This window comes from Strigops habroptila, chromosome 5, assembly GCF_004027225.2.
Source record: "Strigops habroptila isolate Jane chromosome 5, bStrHab1.2.pri, whole genome shotgun sequence".
Lineage (NCBI taxonomy): Eukaryota > Metazoa > Chordata > Aves > Psittaciformes > Psittacidae > Strigops > Strigops habroptila.
Genome location: NC_044281.2, coordinates 66982032 through 66998216, shown reverse-complemented (window position 1 = coordinate 66998216; position 16185 = coordinate 66982032).

Sequence of the window (16185 nt, the reverse complement as noted above, 5' to 3'; positions counted from 1 at the left end):
CCCCGGAGGCAGGCGTTTGTGCTCAGATAAGGCTCCAGACAGTATGAGGAGGAAGCTGGAAAACACAGAAAGAAATTTAAAAAAAAAAAAAAAAAAAAAAAAAAAAAGAAACCAGAGAGCTCAGGACGTCAGGATGTACTTTCCACACATCTTGAGCAGGGGTAAGAATAGCAGAACGACAGTGGAGTGCCATTTTTGTACTCCTAGGACAAAAAGAATAAAGCATCCTGTGCAATTCTGGAGGAACAAAAATACATCTTAAATATGCATCTTCTTCCTAGCCATGGTAAGAGCTTACTATCAATCATCTTGCTCCTCTTAAGTTTACTGAAGTTATGTGTGTTTGCTTGTGCCTAAAAACATGAAACTTCATAAAAGTCTAGACTTTGCTGTTTTGCAGATGAGGTACGCTGCCTTTGGGATGCAGAAAAGGAGCAAGAGTGAGCGAGCACTGGGGCACATTAGCTGCATTTCCAGCAAACAGGAGACAGAAGGAACCGAGGTGATAACACTGGAATCTAGGGCCAGAACCTCTCAGCTTTGAGATGAGGAAGGAAATAGCCATAGGAAAAGAGACTCAGAGAGCCTGGGAACAAACCTACAAGCATTAGGAGCATAAGTAGTTTGTTTCCACAGAACGAATTGGTATGAAAACAACTGAAATATTTTAAACAGAAACAGGCCCTCCCATCACCCATCTCAAGAGCAATATCAAAGTCATCTGTGTCTGTGTTTGCTTAGGGGCACGGCCTGGAGATGTATTTTGATGACAACATATGTATGCTTAAGCAACAGTGGAGTGGCAGCTTCAAGAAACTCTGTGTGTAAACATTGGCCTTAGCAGAGATAGGCTGAATGTTCCTCAGGCTTTCCTAGACATTTAGTCGCAGTGTGCTGGTTCATGTCACCACCTTCCAGGCAGCAGCCCTAGGAAGGGAGGGGTGCAAGCTCCCAGCCCTCCATCCCCAACATCTCTGCAACAGATGATTAATAGTGAAGGTCACCAGAAAGACAGTGAACACATTATATTGCTGGTACCAGAGGGAGCAGAATTCTCTGAAAAAGGGAGGTTGATCCAAGTGATAAGGACAGCTTCCTACTTGAAAGGAAGGAAGAGGGGCCAGGCATTAGAAAGACAAATAACCAAAAGCACTAATGGTGCCAGATTTTAATTTTTTACAGCTTTCCACTCCTTGGCCCACTCATCCCACATTGCAATCACCTCAGACTTGACAGTTTTCACAACACAGTAGGCCAAGTCCTCCCCACATCTCCAGGTTCCTCTGCAATAGCTGAAGTTAATTTATATACACAAAACACTTCCTCCGTGAAAAGCAAACCTCTTGGATGACTCTTGAGGAAACAAAGCAGCAAGATGCTATACAGTATTGTCTGTGTGCACTGAGCATTATTTTTAAAGAATGAAATTTTTGGAAAAAGGAAAAAATACTTTTGGTATTTAGGTAAAAAGATATGACCTGCAGCTTCACCTTGATGCAAAGGATTATTTCTCCTTATCTAAACTTATGAAATTCATTATCTATAAAAATTACTTAAGTTCCTTGCCTTGGTTCAAATATTTGTAACCCTCTTCTCAGAAAATACTACTATGCTTTCCCTATACTAATATTCACAGATCTTGTCACCCCAAACCTGTGTATCACCTCTAAGATAACACCTTTTTTACTTCATTTCTCCTCCAACTCTTTTCAGCCATCAGTAAATGTTATCTCCTCTACCATTCAGCTCCAGTACAAGTCCCTTTGATTTCTTTGCTGCTTCTTACATCAGACCGTATCTCTAGTGCTGCTTCCTCTTCAACTTTAACGTAATTTCCTTGGAGACTCTGATGTTATTTCGTTTTGAAGTGCAACAGAACCATCTAGCTTGTCTGTTACTCAACTACTATCCTGTCATCATCCCTAGTGGCTGTTTTCTTCTCAATTCATGTCAAAGTTTCACAGCCTTTGCCTATGTCTATTATTTTTGTGATATAGGGATCATAGTGCTCAGATGACACATCTACAGAGCAACTTGTTAATTTACTGGTTTCATATGATCTCTACAAAACTGAGGTAATGAGGATCATCAAAACTGTCAAAAAAAAAAAAGCATGTCCCTGTATTTGTCTCTAGAGGTGGATCAATTTTCTAGTTAATTTGTTTGGTTTGTTCTTCTAAACAGTCTTGGCTATTGAAGAAAAATTGATTTTTACAAAATAAATGAAACAAGTTAACACCCTTGTTAGATATCCACAAAACTTCAGCAAAGCAGGAAAACAAGTTCCCATTCTCAGCCTCAAAATAAAAGCAACATGAATGATGGGCACTGAGATGTCGTTTGAAAGGAGCTGTACCAAAGCCCATTCTCAAACACCTTAAACTGACAACCTAGCTTACATATTCATTAGCAAGTTATCTATTAGGTGTAACTTCATAGTAGGCTTGCATTGCCTTATTCTATAGGTTCAATATACTTTCAATACTATTATATCATTAAAGATTCTATCACTATATTTAACTTTACAAAAATACACGAACATATTAAAAGTAAAAACAATTAGCCTTCATAAGCACTACAACTTAGTATAAAAAATGTATGTTCTGAAAAGTAATGTCATATCATTCATTATCCAAATATCCAGTTAACGAAACAGTAGTTGCTCTTTCTGCTCAGGTTATTTCATGCACCTGATATTTTACCCACGTCAGCTGTGAATACTCCAAACCAAATGCCAGAGGATCTTCAATTTACTTAGTAATTTTAATAAAACCATCTCAGTCCCAAACACAGGCAACACCTTGCCTTGTAAGTCTGCTTCTCAGATCACTAGTCATCATATTTATACAGCACATTGGTACTCCCCTGCTGGCAACAGAACTGTTGTTTTTCCTTCCAAGCAACTGCAAATAGAGCTAGGCATTGTTATTGGTTTTGGGCAAATACACTAGTGGTGGTGGTATTTCTGAGTTCCTTGATCTTTTATTATTATGGTTTGCATCTTCTAGTATCTTCCTATTGTTTTATCTTACAGGAGTGTCAGGCAATCTCTAATAATGGCTTACCAAAGTGAAGAATTCCAACCTTCCCTGCCTACACAGGACAAAGCTCTCAGGGACATCTAATAACCACCCTAAGCCTCATTTTTCATATTACGGGACCACTAATGCCTAGAAAAGAAAGGAGCTCTGTAACATGAAGTAGGTGAGGCTTATGAAAAGGGACTCCAGTAGAAGAAAGCAAAAGTGAAGAAAACCACAGAAAAAATATCCTCAAAGCTTTAAGAGGATATAATAGGAAAAAAAAAGAGAGAATGAATCAGAAGAATCAGAAAAATCAGAAAAATGAGCTAATAAGTGAAGCTAGTGAATACCAGTTGCCCCATCTGAGAAACAGAATTTGAAAATACCTCCCAAACTTAGTAAATTACAAAGCAAGTAAGAAAAATAAGCAGCATGCATACAGGCCTTAAATAATTGCTATCTGAAGACTAAAGAAAGGAAAGGCTCATTTGCATAGTTTTATGACCAAAGTTAACTTTTGTCCTGTTAAATCTTAATTTATCATGCAACACATTGGTAACCAAGAAAAAAAAAATATACATATCACCCAAAAGCAGCTGTTTTCAAAAAAAGAACTGTACATATTTAGAACAGATTAAGTCACACAATTTTAATATTTCTTCAAAAGGATAAAAGTAGGCAGAATATGGGAAAAAACCCAACATGTAAAATGAAATGGAATAACTTTAAAATAAATACTTTTTTAAATGTCTGAATTCAGCCTGACTACCCACTCACCCTCTGTTAAGAGATTTGTTCTTTAATAAGTGAGTGTCCACAGAGGAAAACCAGTGGCAGCAGATAGACACATTGTCCGTCAGGTGTCACTCAGTCAATAGCAGAAGAGAAGTTGACTGCATCCATCCAGAGGGACTATCTGAAGACAGTGGCAAAAAGGGAGAGATATTTAAAATCCCAAACATCTAATATGCATATGTTTGTTAACCGTATGCCATAAATATACCCATGATAATTCAGCCCACCTGCTTCACTATGTTCTAGAAGCATAAAATGTTCTCCCTTCTAACAGAGCCACAAAAGTAAACATTGCTTTGGGAAATAATTAAGCACCATTGTTTGCTTATTTAGCATCTCTTATCAAAAGGGAATCCATTAAATACCTGCAACTGAAAAAACCTGCTGCCCTCTTCACAACCCACCTCATTTCAGTGCATGCCTGCGCTGAGTTTATGCATGTCCATGAGCACTATGGAGAACTATCTATAGAGATGCGAGTTCTCGGATATTTTCACACTTGCTTTCAGATTCTCACTGAGATTTTTCTCCATGTGAATTTATGTATGCCTTACATGACTTTAGATATAAACATTTCAGTGTGGTCATCTTTATTTAGTGTCTGGGAGGTTTCATTCTTTTTTAGTTTTGCACTTCAATAGACTGACAAAGACGTCAAGAAAAGGAGACTTCAGAGAAGTCTTGAATTTTAGAAAATAGTATATCTTAGTTTACTGGTGATTGACATATTACTTCCACAGGTTCTAGTACTTTTCCTTTATATGTCAGTTTCCTTCATGTCAGTTTCCTTCACCCATTTCAATTCTCTTTGAATTAGCTGAAAAAAGTGGCTATATGTTTAAAGCAAACAAATTTTTCTTTTTTGGTACTTGCATTGATTTACAAATTTTTGAAAACCACAAAAAACAAAGTTTGATCATTTCCAGCCATGTCAAGCTTAAAATTCAATTTTGAGACACACTTATTTTATGAGAAATAGAATTTGTGCATATGTAATAAAGGAGAATCAGTTTGGGGCCCATAGATTCATGTATATTGCCTGAACAATATAAATGGCTTTCTAGTTCTTCCATTTTTCCACCACCGACTACAAGTAACACTGTGTTTTACATACAGATCTGCCTCCTTGCTGAATACACCTAGATAATTTCAAAGCACATTTACCTTTTTCTCCTTGAGCTGTTCTATATAATCCAAAATGTATGTTTTAATCATTCAGCATGCAGGAAGCATCCTTCATCCACTTTTTCCATGAACACATCTCCAACTTGGCATCCAGTTTAAACTGTCATTTGTTTTGTCAGTGTTTTCCCCCATACAATCTCAACAGTGTCTTCACCTACTTAAATGTGTAAGTACATTCTTATCCAACAGTCTTGGTTCTAGAAATAGCCTTTCTACATCTTTCAGCATCATCCAATGGCTGAGCATTTTCAAATTGAAGGTATCTTTCCTGAAGTTAAATATCTCTGTATCTGTCATTAAATCATTAACTCTTTAAATCTTTAACCTTTCTGAGAGCACCAATAAAGTAAATTTTATTAAATCAATTATCTGTTTAATAAATGTTTTCTATAATAGTTAGTTTGGTATTTTACACTATTATTATTATTTATATTCACTATTGAAATAGTTATTTCAGTATTTCCCCCAAGCATCCTTTGGAAAAAGGAAATTACAAAGGGGATGAAATTCTGTGATTAGGTATGCAAAAGAAAAGATTTAGGTCTGAAAAAACATTCCCAACTGAGAAGATTCATGAAGGACTAGATAAATATGCTTGACTGTCATCTTAAGGAATTCCTGCACAAGCATTTCTTTTCCACTGAAACTATCACATTCCAAAAGCTCTTGCACAACTCACTTTGTGGCACAGGGTTTTTTTCCTTAAGTAGCTTAGTTGCAAATTACCAGGCTCTGAAATCAGTTTTCATTTGCAGACCAGACCCTATTACTTTGTATGGTGCTACCCTTTCCCAAGCACTCACTGAATTAGCCACCCATTCAGATCTTGCTGGTGATATTTCCAGTGGATCTTTCATTCTACAGCAGCACTGGTGTAAAAAGTTAATTCAATGAATAATACTAGTTTCAAACCCATTCAAAAATGTCAGATTTCAAACTTAACTCAGATTTGAAATTTCTTAAAAGTTTACATGGAGCTTTTTTCTCTAAATTGATAGCTAGTCTTTAAAGACTTGTGGATCATTAAGCCAAAGTTTTGGACCAGCACTAAAAGCTGCAAAAGAGAACAACTGCCTATAGAAGTTACTCTTTTCACTTCTATTGTTCAATCTCACATGGAGCAGAATTCCTCTGAACTCAGCTGTGTCTACTGGAACAACATTACAACGCAGAAAACCTAACATGCTAAAAATATATTCTGTAGGTATAATCTTAATTATGCTTAGGTTAAAAAGATTTAGTAACCTTGGAGATAGAAAACAGTAGAAATGATTATTTTTAGCATTGAGGAACTTCTCCAAGCAACAATACCACACAGTGTAAAAATATACCAGGTCAGTACACTTTGGAGATTTCAGATGTTTCATCCTCTTAAGGACTAAACTTCAGTACTATTAAACTATATTACTCAATTTTTTTTAATTCTTCTTCAGATTTACACTCCATATGGCCAAAGAAATTACACAGACATGCAAAGATGTACAGGAACTTTAAGTATACCATCTTTACAAACCCAGCTTGACTCAACAAAAATGGAGTTTTCCACTTGCTTTCAAGACAGTCATCCACTGCTTTAAATTAGACTTGCAATATCAAGAGCAGAAGTTCCAAGGCACAGCCTGAACTGAAAGACAGTAATTTGTCTGCAGTTTTGTGTTTGTTGGTACACTCCTCAAGTCCTCAAGGCTGTAATCACAGGCAGAAGTAGTCTCAGCAAGAGTGTTATGGCATCAAAAATCCACATTATTTGGTTCTGCTAAATCATCTTTGTGTAGTGACAGTCCCCTGTGCTTCTCTCTTGGTTTCTTCCTTTATGAATATGCCAAACTGATCTGCAAGAGCAAACACAGTAGCATACCAGCCCTCTCCCTCTCCTCACTGGGTAACAAGTTCAAGCATGCGTGTATGTGTGACTGTAGGAGGCAATAATTGAAATTACTGTGCGAGTACTTATCTGTTAATAACAGCTTGCTTATATTAATAGCAGCTTCGTTTCTGCTAAATAAAGGAGAAAATCATCTAATATTGGTAGAGAGAATCTCCCTGACTTGACGCTCTACCAGGGAAACGTATTGCACACTGGTACTTGCCTAACTTGTAGCTATGAAAAGAAACCCATGTATGCACATGAAAGTTTCCTACACCTCAGAGCAAACAAAATTTTGAGTGTCAACACTCAATGACAAAGCCTATATGAAAATGTATCCACTGAAGGTTCATTCATAAGATTTACCAGAACAACATATGTGGGTATTAGTCATTAATAGCCAACATCTCCCCAAACGCTCAGATTCCTCATGGTCTTGTTTCCCTTGTGTAACAACGACTTTTACATGCTGAATGAGTGGCGAGATTTCCTAAGCATAAAGTACAGGTGGCACTCTCCTTGAGAAAAAAAAATCAATGTAAGCATGCTGAGAAATACTGAGCAGCCCTGGAAAACGCAGAGGTCAGCTCCTCCCTGGAGCTGTGCCACTGTACACCGCCACAGTAACTGGCACATACTTCACCATGGTAAGAAAACAGACTTTAAGACAGCTTGGTTTAAACGCAGGCAAAATTAAATACTTAACATAGGAACAATAGGGTTCTTTGTGGCAGGAAAAAATGTTTTTTCCTCTGAGTACTGGCAGATTAGCCCCAGTCTATTCTGCCTTTCTTGTTCTGAGTGCTTTTCATTATTATTATTTTTTTTATACTCTGTTTCAAAGAACAGTCTGGAATTCAGGGAGAAGCATTACCTACCGCTGTGACACAGGCCTGCCTAGCAGTATGAAATAAGAAAATGCATTTTCCCAGAGCAACCTCTCACTTAAACTTACCAAGCTCCTGGAATAACTGACAGCAGTTTGTGTTTGCACATTAGCATGTACAAACACTGCCAACCTCAAGCTGTTAGTCTTTTCTTACATAGTTCCTATTGCCATCCTTCAGCTCCTGCCTCAGCATTAATTTTTTTCACTTTTTTAATGTTTCACTTTCCTTTGCTCCCTTCCCCCATCTGTTGGTTGCTCTTTCCCTTCTAACTACTCACTTCTCTCACTGCCTAGTAGTCCTTTTCTCTTACAGGAATTCTCTCTTTTCATATTTTTACATTAGGCTTTTTTCATCAGAGTTATTGATCTATTTCTTTTCTCTGGAGAGGATTTAGGGCATCTCCCATTCGTTACAATTGGTGTGCTTTTACATCTAAGAAATTCTGAATGAAATGCTGCTAAACTAAGTTTAAAGCATGAGGACTTGTTTTACTTCAGAAAACCAACATTGCTTTAAATTGTTTCCAGATGTAGTCGATAAAACTAAGTTAAATATGACAGCATTTAGAGCATACCAGTGTTGCACAATTTCTGTAGTTGTCTATCATCACAGCTTTAAATGCATGCCAATAACTGAGACCAAACATTTTGCACATATTTAATTTGAAACATAATAATGATAGCAGCAACGGACAGCTATGACAAGCTGAAGATCTCTGCATAATGCAGTAATTTATGAAGTGTTGCTTGCCTGCATTTCTTACGTAGCAAGATTCATAATTAAAAAAATAATTTAAAAGCTATTTTGATGAAATTATGTTATTGGTCAACTGCAGAAAGATAGCATTTACTGTCTTTAGCTTTTAGAGTATTTGCTAGTGTTCTAATAACTGTGCTCATTTAAACTACAGAATATTGTTTATATCCTCACTAGTAATAAATTCTTTATTTGAAGGAGACAACTGCAGCTGTTGATTTTTTTTCTCCCATTCTCCCCCCCTTCCCCCATCCTTTTTTCATCCCAAGATGTGAATCCAAAAGTTCTTTAGATTGACCATATTTTCAGCTGACTCTCTGGGGCACAGGAAAGGCAACATGCAGGAATGCAGTACTTTTATTAAAATTATTTATTTAAACCCACATCTGTAGAAGTCTCCCGGTAAATGAGAATTCTACTGAAATTCTTCCAAGGTGATTTTCATCACCTCTTTCTAGTGGAAGTTGCATATTTATGATCCATCACTCAAGTTTTGATTTAATAAAGACAACTGAACCCACCATTAATTTATAGGAGGGAAGGACATCATTCCCTCAACGGCAATGAGTGTCATCTCTCCAGACTCACCCAGTTCTGCTCACTACCCCTTTTTTACCTTCTTGATCTCATTTTAGTATCCCTTTCCAGGTCATCTTCTGTACCGTTAGCATTCTTGTGAATCCATCAGCCAAGCAACTGTTGAATAAACCATCTTTCTTGAGAGTCCTTCTCTCAATTATCCTTTTAATAATGAAATCTCTAAACCTACCTTACCTCTGAGGAACTTCTAACAGAACTATAAACATTAAAAAGCAAGGATAAGACAAGCAACTAAAGAAACCCTGCAACACAAAATCCTAATGCTGACCAGCCAAACACTATCCCTCAGGCACTTCTCATGGAGTCTTGCTTCCCCAACCGCAATTCAGAAAATCCGAGTTCCAGAGCAACTCAGGACTTCGGCCAAAATCCAGCAAAAGAATAAAATAATACTGGTCATTCAGGCTGGAGTTGGAAACTTGAAGTAAATGGCAGCCAAGTCACCTCCTTGAGTGCCACTGCATAGGACACTGCATTAACTGTGCTGCTGCACAGCTGCTGGGGACTAAGCAGCTGAACCCAAATTGCTGTTGAAATGAACATTTAAAAGCTGTGAGATTCACTAGGATAGTTTATATAAACCAAAAAAATATAAATAATGTCTTTTGTAATGTTTAAAACTCCTGACAAAAGCAAAAAACCAAACCCTACAGGATTAAGGTGTTCTTTGATGGCCTGTTTCTTTAGTCTTCTTAATTCAGGGTGTCCGTAGGCCTTTCTTATTTCCGCTGTAGAAAACACAGAATACAACAAAAAATATTGCCCAGATGGTGCAGTGGAACATTGTGATTTCTTGCAGCATGACCACGGGCCTTTATCAGGCCTATGGTCTTTTATAGACCAAGGAGGCGGGATGCTATCTGAGAAGGCATCTCCAAAGCATAGTGCTTTCCAGGATTGCCTGTACCTCCCTCAGTTTTCACAGCTGCTTGAAGCCTCACCAGGACTAAAATATTGTTTTTATCAAAATGGCAATTTTGCCATTTCTTGGCAAGAAACAAATGTCCCTTCAAAAAATTAAATCACTTCTCAGGGAAACTCAGAGACTGATGCTTGCCCAAGGCTGTGCAAGCATCTGCACTAAAGAGCTGCAAACACAACTATGCAATATACCTGTATGGGCTATACTGGTGAGGGCATGCAAGTATTGTACAGCTCACCCAGTGCAAGCACTGTATCCCTCACTAACAGATGACCTTAGCCAGACCTCATCTTTGGGCATCCATGCCATCGACACATAACAAACAATTGCAGTTCACTGTTTTTCTGCAGTGTGAGTATAGTCCTAAACTTGGCATAACATAAAGCATCCCAGAAGTAGTTTCATCTGTGTCCTTGTGTAGCTCCAAGCTGCAAAACCGTCCTGGGCTGAGGGCTGCCCTGCAGGCTGCCCAGGACTGGCCAAGTGAGCAATGCAAATGGTCAGAAATGCAACACATGGGAGAGATCTACCCAGACATTTTGCCTGGTTTAGTTTGTGCCATTGTCTGCTTCCAAAGGAACTGACTCATGTAAATATTCTCTACATGTTTTGATATGTAAACACTGCCTGATGTGGTCCTGCTCTAAGTTCCATGGAAAAGCAGCAAGTTTCCTCCATGCTGATCACCACAGTCAGCATCAGCACAGCAGTGCTGGGGATGAAATAACACTCTTGCACCTTAAGGTACATTTTCCTAGTTAAATCTGGCCCTGCGGGAGCTTTGGAAACACTCTGGGTCTGCTGCTGCTTCAGTCTAGTTCACTCCAATAACCTGCAATGAAATTTAATGTTTAAAGTTGATGCAGGTTAAAACTGGCCAACTAGAGGTGTGCTGTTGGGCTTGGTGTTTTCCCTATGTGGAATTTAAGCAGTATAATGAAAGGGAACAAAAATGCAAACTTCCTTGAGCTTCTCCAACTTACACATGGAAAGCAACCTGCATGGATTACATGGCTTTACCATGAAAAATCTTTTTATTTGCAATAGAATTTTCCACTATCACCACATTTTAGAGCTGCATTTGATAGCTCCTAAAAGGCTTATTGCTTTATGTCACAAACTGGGAATTACTTATTTACTGTATTATCCTCAAGTATCACATAAAAATATAATTACTACTTAAGCTTATAGTTTCACTGAGTTTAAAGGAAACTAAGTGGTAGTTGGTTTCCCCAGTAAGTGGAAAGTTTAAATGGAAAGAAAATACAGCTGCAGATGCAAACAAATTAGAAATACTTCAAGAATTTTACTGCAAATCTTATTTTCTTTAAGGAGATAATGGTGAACAAAAAAAAGCTGTTGCAGGTGCTTAGGTCAGGAGGCAGTTTCAAGCTTAAATATTTGGGGTGACTTAAGGCTCGGAGAGGTGGGTAGCAGAAACTTTTCCAAATTAAGCATTTCTAAGAAAGAGTAAAACTCAGTATTTTGAGGTTTTTAAAATACATGTTGGTAGTTGCACTCAGTGTGTGGCAAGATGTGCTTAGCTCATATTTAAAACTTATTTGATGTGCACTATGCCAAAATACTAATTGTCCATGAAAAAAGTAGTGAAAATGAATAATGTGCCTTTACAGCACACTGCAGAAACAGGAATGTAAGTGTTCACAGTTCTCTTTTTTTATTCTAGAGACTAGAGTATGAACATTGCAGATTGAACACAATAACATAACTCACTTCAAGGAATAATCTCCAGAGATGTTCACGAAAGACTATCAATACTGAGGCAATGATTGAATGCACCATGGTGACACTGGGCATGTCAGTTAAAAGTAAGTATTTTTTCAGCCATATTTTTTCGGCTTAAAAAAAGTTTAATTGTTCCACCAATATGTTAGTTTAAATAATGTAAGGTTTTATCAAAACATCTGCTCTAGTGAGTAATTTTATAACCTCTTTCCCAATGTGCTAGGAGCCCTCCAACCTCCAGTAGAGAGCTCCCCCAGTATGGTGACACAGGGCACAATATGATCAGTACCATGACAAAAAGGCTTTCAGATGTTTAGTCTTTTAAATGCATGTGGTATATTAATAATTCCACTGCTCAAACACAACTGAGCCAGCATAAACAGCATTGACACTTGCAACACTTTGCTTATGTAGTGTACATTTTCACTAATACTGGCAGAAAGTTTGATTTAATTTTTTCATGTTGATGTTTTAACATGTTAACTGCTCGTATTGCGTAGCTTAGCCAGAGTTTCCTATAACGTTTACAAAGATAGAAACCCACTCTGAACTACCTGAACACCCATCAACATTCAGAAAAGCAGAATTATTCACATAATACAGAGAGCTGGCTAGATAAGGGATATGTAAACACAGCTACAAGGAAATACTTACAGTTAAATAAAGCTCCTGACTGAAATAAGCCACTGCACCTGTAATAACATTGGCTATGAACTGAACTCATCAGCAGTCAATACTGTAGGCAAAGATTCAAATTTTACATTACTCCACATATTTTTAACATCAGTCCATAGTTACTAAACAAGATTTTGTCAGTAATTCATCATCTGTCCTACTTCTGCAGGTACATCAGCCATTTTAAACAGAGGTGTGGCAGTACTTTATGTAAGTCATATTCATTACATGAGCTGGTTATGTGCGCCAGCAAGCTGACCTCAGACTCTTCATGGCTACCAAGTCAGCAAACCCCTTATATCCACCATCTGCTCAGGAAAGGCATTTTTCCTAAAAGCTAAAACAATTGATCATTACCTGGGTTTGGAATTGCCATCCTTGGTAATGATAATCCCCACACAACTTGCTTGGCCAATCTCTCTCATTAATAACTTTAAATTGTCATTTACAGATACTGCTGTACACACCTCACCTGAATCAGGCCTTGTGATACTGGTCTGTAGTCAGTGTTAGCCCACGTCCTAGGCTAGCAGTCTGCAGGACGAATGCATGTTTGCCCTGCAAAAATCAAATAGACTGCTGAAGCAGAAGAGGATTTCCCTGGATTTCAGGATGGTACCACACTGCCACCCTCAGCAGGAACAGCAAATCATCATTAACACAAACATTTTCTGCCTTTCAAAAGGGAAAAGATCACATAATCTTGAATTCGCTTTCCGTGAATCTCCCATCTCCCATCCAATGAGTGTGTCGCTACCATAGGCAGCATTGCACTTCGAGGAAATAAAAAGATGAAGTACCTGCACAGGTAAAATTTGCTGAGCTTTGCTCAGGCTCCTTTTGTATATGGCAAGACAATAGGTACTGATGACTGATGAGCAGTGATAAGTAGTCTGTCTTAATTACAAACAAACAGCTTTGTTATGTCTTTTTCATAGATACACAGTGATTAAAAGTAAGTCAGAACTGTCTGTTTCTTTTTCCATTGTATAAACACATGGAAACACGTACATCCAGGAATACCAATAATACATAGTATGTATTTGATATTAAAATATTACACTACATGTTTTGTTGACATTGTACACTTTAGAAGTCGTCACCCTCTGTGCTTTAAATACTATATATAATCTTGCTTTTAAGATAACCCTTGAATGAGTTCAGGAGAGCACATTATAATTAAAGTATTCATCTTTGAATCACCTGTGATTTGCCATTCACTTAAGTATGTGCTAACCTCTGTAAAGAAGTACAAAACCTGCAATTTCAGAAACATTAAGTAATAGCTTTCACTTATTTCAAGCCCAGATCCCCTTCTCCTCATTGCAGTCTGTGAATTTCTCTAATCAGACTCCAGGGGAGAATTGGCAATACCTCAGTCACAGAAAAAGCATCAGCCCAGACACCTTTTTAGACATCAGAGATTGCAGCCATGGGCCAAATACAGGAACTTTTTTTTCATAATCTTGCCTCTCATAAGTTAAATATACAGAAAATTCCTATTTTCCAGCTGTTTACTGTCAGCTCAGACCCAAAGGTTGAACATTTTGCCCTACTATCTTGGTTTTCCATGCTTCCCCTTCGATGCAGGGCCCTAGTATTCCTACAGCCTGGGAATCAGAGTTTAAGATTGACTGTATACAACTTTATTACTCTGCTTGATCATAGAATAATGTAAATCAGACCAGAAGATTGGTAATAATGACATAACTTAAGTATTAAAGAATGATTTCTAATCTAAATTCCAAGCTTTCAGTATAATACACTTAAAAGAACAGAGAGAAGAAGAAAGCAGGATAGAAGCAGAACAAAAACCAAAATAATAAAAACTAAGCTAAAAAAGGATTAGCATTTGGAATACACTAAAAGCACACAAACTTCGTAGAAAAAGTGTTATTCTGAGGCTCTGAGCCTCAACACTTCGCATCCCAAGGACTGTTCATTTAGTAGGTTTGAACTGAATTCTTTGCAGAGTTCATTAGAAGAGACACTGAAGATAATTTGTTCCTGTTTCATCAATTACTGTGCGATTTTGAATCAATGTGGCATTTAAGACCACTGCAGATGTTGACTTGCATTAACTTTCACTGGGAGATTTTTGTATGTCATGTATATCTATAACCTCTTAAACTGCCTTTGGCATTTTCCGTTCTCGAAATTTTTTCTTCTAGTTTAATAGATCAGACAGGTATTACATCTTTTGAATTAAAGCAACTCCCCACGTACTCCTGAAGAAAACGAAAAATTATTTGAGCATAATTGCAAACATCTCGTGGTCTTTTTGCAATTTAAAACTCTTTACTTCCCAGAATAACATAAATAACAGTTTTTCTGCATAAATAAGGTCCATTCTTAGAATCACAGAATCATAGAATAGTTAGGGTTGGAAAGGACCTTAAGATCATCTAGTTCCAATCCCCCTGCCATGGGCAGGGACACCTCACACTAAACCGTGTCGCCCAAGGCTCTGTCCAACCTGGCCTTGAATACCGTCGGGGATGGAGCATTCACAACTTCCTTGGGCAACCCATTCCAGTGCCTCACCACCCTCACTGTAAAGAACTTCGTCCTTATATCTAATCTAAACTTCCCCTGTTTAAGTTTGAACCCATTACCCCTTGTCCTACCACTACAGTCCCTAATGAAGAGTCCCTCCCTAGCATCCTTATAGGCCCCCTTCAGATACTGGAAGGCTGCTATGAGGTCTCCACGTAGCCTTCTCTTCTCCAGGCTGAATAGCCCCAGCTCTCTCAACCTGTCTTCATACAGGAGGTGCTCGAGCCCCCTTATCACCCTCGTGGCCCTCCTCTGGGCTTGCTCCAACAGCTCCATGTCCTTTTTATGTTGAGGACACCAGAACTGTACACAATACTCCAAGTGAGGTCTGACGAGAGCAGAGTAGAGGGGCAGGATCACCTCCTTCGACCTGCTTGTCACACTTCTTTTGATGCAGCCCAGGATACGGTTGGCTTTCTGGGCTGCAAGCGCACACTGCTGGCTCATGTTGAGTTTCTCATCAACCAACACCCCCAAGTCCTTCTCTGCAGAGCTGCTCTGAATCTCTCCTCCGCCCAACCTGTAGCTGTTATACAGATTAAAGTTTTATTCCTCACTTAAATAGGAACATGAGGAAATCCTCTTTCATGACCTGAAGTTCAGGTATATTAAGCTATGATAGTAATCTGTCAGCCTCTCATTAAGTTTTTAGAACATTAATATTTAGGCTTAGGACTGGAAACCTAGTCCACTATTCTGTAATTATTCCGTTCTCTTGCCAACTGTAATCTGCAATTTCAAAGTCACAGGCATTGAGGCACATGACCTCCAACAGTTACAGAAATGAATCAGCCTCAGGAAGGACAGAACATCAGGATACCCGTTTCTCCACAGGGATCTGAAACTATCTATCTAAATACCTCCAGGAGTGCAGGGATTTAAATATGTACCAGTGGTAAAAATGAAAAGTCTTATAATGTTTTGCATTACGAAAACAGGACTCGTGAGATTTTTCCACCACTGTGTTCCTCTAACTCTGCCTGGACTATATGACCATGCTTACTGCAAACTATAGCGGCTGTTTCATCCTGAATGGATTGCTTGCATCCTCCAAAGGACTGCTCAGGCAGCTGGTGAAAAATGCCCATCACCACCTTTATCCAGATACTTCCAGTTTACCCTCCCCCCACAAAAGGGACATAGCTTAGAAAAGGCGACATTGAAAAGGCC